At 29.7% G+C, this 4,373-nt stretch overlaps 1 pseudogene; it reads right to left on the bottom strand.

Moving 5' to 3' along the window:
• LOC107683609 (FH1/FH2 domain-containing protein 3-like) overlaps window positions 1-4,373 on the bottom strand; it is a 38,666-nt pseudogene that overhangs the window by 4,787 nt on the left and 29,506 nt on the right.

Below are 4,373 nucleotides of genomic sequence, written 5' to 3'. Positions count from 1 at the left end.
TCTTAGGAACCTTAAGTGCAGCAGAATTTTTTTTGTAACCTTGGCCAGATCTGTGCCTTGCCAGAATTTTGTCTCTGAGCTCTTCAGGCAGTTCCTTTGACCTCATGATTCTCATTTGCTCTGACATGCACTGTGAGCTGTAAGGTCTTATATAGACAGGTGTGTGGCTTTCCTAATCAAGTCCAATCAGTATAATCAAACACAGCTGGACTCAAATGAAGGTGTAGAACCATCTCAAGGATGATCAGAAGAAATGGACAGCACCTGAGTTAAATATATGAGTGTCACAGCAAAGGGTCTGAATACTTAGGACCATGTGATATTTCAGTTTTTCTTTTTTAATAAATCTGCAAAAATGTCAACAATTCTGTGTTTTTCTGTCAATATGGGGTGATGTGTGTACATTAATGAGGAAAAAAAATTAACTTAAATGATTTTAGCAAATGGCTGCAATATAACAAAGAGTGAAAAATTTAAGGGGGTCTGAATACTTTCCGTACCCACTGTATATCAAAATAAAATACTTACTAGAATTTAAATAAATCATAATGTTAAATTCAAATAAATAAATACTCTTAAAATAAAACAATTAAAATAAAGATGAAAAAATACGAAATATTTTAGTAGTTTACTTGTATGTATTTTGACTATTAACCAACATCAGAGAACCATGAACATGTGAATTTGTTGTTAAATTACTAGGTTAAAGTATTTAAGGTTAAAGCAAACAAACAAAAAAGTTTGGGAATCCCTGATGTAAAGAATAATTTGCACATTTACACCTCAAATTCTCGAGATTACACACACACACACACACACACATATGCATCAGACCAAATCAAGACAAAAACACAGCTGAGCACTTCCAGGTTAGAACACCACATGTGCAGATCTCAACAGGGTTACACACTGATACTCCATTAGTGACGCTGGCAGCTTTAACAAGCCATTAAAACATGAACGGTTAATATCTGTCAGAACAAACGCACACCCTCATACCTCACTGTCCTCTTCATCATCCGTCTGTGGTGAGAAACAGAGAAATCAACAGTCAACCGTCTGCAGTCTCAAATAGTGTGGCAGTGATTGTCATACGAGCAGATTTATGAATATTCATCAATCTAGCCCCGCCCACACCACAAAATATTAATATCTATAGCTCTGCCCACATCACAAAATAATATCTATAGTCCCACCCACATCTGTGAATAATCATCCCCAGCTCCACACACATCATTAATGAAAATCTCTAGCTCCACCCACATCACAAAATAATCACAACTCTAGCTCCGCCCACATCACTAAATAATATATACAGTCTTGCCCACATTTACTACTATAGTCCCACCCACATTTGTGAATAATCACAACCCCAGCTCCGCCCACATCATTAATGAAAATCTCTAGCTCCACCCACATCACTAAATAAACACAACTCTAGCTCCGCCCACATCACTAAATATCTACAGTCCCACCCAAATTTACTACTATAGTCCCACCCACATCTGTGAATAATCACATCCCCAGCTCCGCCCATATCACTAATGAAAATATTTAGCTCCACCCACATCACAAAATAAACACAACTCTAGCTCCGCCCACATCACTAAATATCTACAGTCCCACCCACATTTACTACTATAGTCCCACCCACATGTGAATAATCACAACCCCAGCTCCGCCCACATCACTAATGAAAATCTCTAGCTCCACCCACATCACTAAATAAACACAACTCTAGCTCCGCCGACATCACTAAATAATATCTACAGTCCCACCCACATTTACTACTATAGTCCCACCCACATCTGTGAATAATCACATCCCCAGCTCCGCCCATATCACTAATGAAAATCTCTAGCTCCACCCACATCACAAAATAAACACAACTCTAGCTCCGCCCACATCACTAAATGATTTTTCTGAAGAACAGCAGGCAGTTTAACTGTTCAGGACAAACAAGGGACTCGTGAACAACTATCACTAAACAAAAAAACAGCTGTGGATCATTCAGCTAACAACACAGTATTAAGAATTCAAACTTTTGAACGGGGTCATTTTTTATAAATTCAACTATTATTTTCTCTTGTGGACTATATGTAAACTTCTTTTATGTGAAATATTCAGGTCAGTACTAAATAAACAATAACATGCATTTTGTATGATCCCTAAAATAATTAACATTTAGCAGATTCTGAAAGAGGGATGTAAACTTTTGACCTCAACTGTATCTGTTCTAGTCTGAAAAGTGAAAGGGTGGGTTAGTTTAGGGCAGGGTTTTGCCATCATAAAAATGTACAAGTAAGATAAATGATTTTAAAATAAAAACATTCAAAAAGAACATTTATTAAACATTAATTAAAATCATAAAAATGAAAAATGATAAATGATTAAAAAATTAAAATAAAACACTTACTATTTTTTAAATCAAAAATATGAATTATTTTTTAAAATAAAAACAATCAAAATAAAAATGCTAAAAAAAAACAATCATACAAAGAAATTATTTTAAAATAAAACAATAAAAAAAACTTACTGAAAATAATTAAAATCATAAAAATAAAAAAATAAATACTTGGAAAAACTATCAAACTTAATGATTTTTTTTTTTTTGAACATATTCATAAAATATACATTATAAATTATTAAAATGATAAAAATTAAAAAGGAATAATTTTAAAATAAAGACAATAAAAACCACCAGAAATCAATTAAATTGATTAAAATCATAAAAATGTAAAATAAAAATAAACAATTTAAAACAAAAACAATAAAAATAAAATACTTACTAGAACAAATTAAAATCATTAAAATGTAAACTTAAAAAAAAATCATAATAAAATGCTAAGAATTAAAATCATAAAAATGTAAAATAAAAATAAATAATTCAAAAATCTAAATAGAAAACATAAAAAAATCTAAATAAAATACTAAAAAATAAATCATAAAAATGTCAAATTAAAATAAATAATTTAAAAATAAAACAATTAAAATAAAATACTAAAAATGTATTCAAATCATAAAAATCTCATAAAAAAATCAATCATTTAAAAACAAAAACAATCAAAATAAAACACTAAAATTAATTGAAATAAAAAAGTCAAATAAAAATAAATGATTGTAAAGTAAAAAGGTTTTATTTGTGTGCAGGTGTGTGTATCTCACCTGTGTGCTGAGGTCTGTGATCATCTTCCCTCGCGTCTTGTTCCTCTCTCTGTGATCGGCGCGCTTCTGTCTCTGCTGCAGGACGCGCTCGCGAGTGGTGCGGTACTCCAGAGCGAACTCACTGAGGAGCTTACTGAACCGAGTCACGCTGATCTCACCAACACTGTACGCCGGCTGACCCAGGAACAGCAGAAACCAGTGAAACCTGCCACACAAACAACACGATTAATAAAACCCTCTCCCATCAAGTCCAAGAGCTTATACTGGACCTCTGACCTCTCTCATGCTTATTGCATTTTGATTGTTTGTTTTATTTTTTATTTTAAAATAACTGATTTCTAATTTACATTTTAATACATTTTTAGTATTGCATTTTATTTGTTTTAATTTTTTAATTTTGATGATTTTAATACATTTATTTTATTTTATTCAAATTGTTTTATTTAAAAAAAAATATATATTAATCAAAAATGTATACCGTCATGATTTTTATTTCATTTTTATTTTAAAAGTATTTTTTTTTATTTTACATTTTTTATTATTTTATATTATTTATTATTATTTTAGTAAGTGTTTTTTGATATTTTTTTATTTTTAAATGATTTATTTTTTATTTGACATTTTTCTAATTGTTAATACATTTTTAGTATTTCAATTGTTATTATAAAATGATATAATTTTAATACATTTTTTGTAAGTGTTCTATTTTGATTGTTTTTTATGTTAAAAAGGTTTATTTTATTTTACATTTTTATGACTTCACTAAATGGTTAGGTTTTTTTCTTGTTTTTTTTTAGTAGATTTTTTTTTATTTTAAAATGATTCTTATTTTTATGATTGCAATAAATTTTCAGTATGTGTTTTATTTGGATTGTTTTGAAAAAATTATTTATTTTTATTTCACATTTTGATTATTTTAATACATTTTTACTACGTGTTTTTTATACTATAATTTTAATTAATTTTTAGTTTTATTTAGATTTTTTTTTATATAAATTATTTATTTATATCTTACATTTTCATGTATGTACATTCATTTTTCGTACGTTTTTTTTTACATTTGATTTTTACAGAAACGAATGTAACCTGGTGTGGAAACAACAGAGTTAAAGCTAATCTTGATTAATGTCACATATCCCAGATTTGACCCAGATATGACCTCTGACCTCTGACCTCTGGCGCTCCCTCTTCACCTGTTCATGATCCTG

This window comes from Sinocyclocheilus anshuiensis, unplaced genomic scaffold (genome assembly GCF_001515605.1).
Source record: "Sinocyclocheilus anshuiensis isolate Anshui unplaced genomic scaffold, SAMN03320099.WGS_v1.1 scaffold2617, whole genome shotgun sequence".
Lineage (NCBI taxonomy): Eukaryota > Metazoa > Chordata > Actinopteri > Cypriniformes > Cyprinidae > Sinocyclocheilus > Sinocyclocheilus anshuiensis.
The sequence above is the reverse complement of the archived record's forward strand: the minus strand, read 5'-3'. Positions and strand labels throughout refer to the sequence as shown.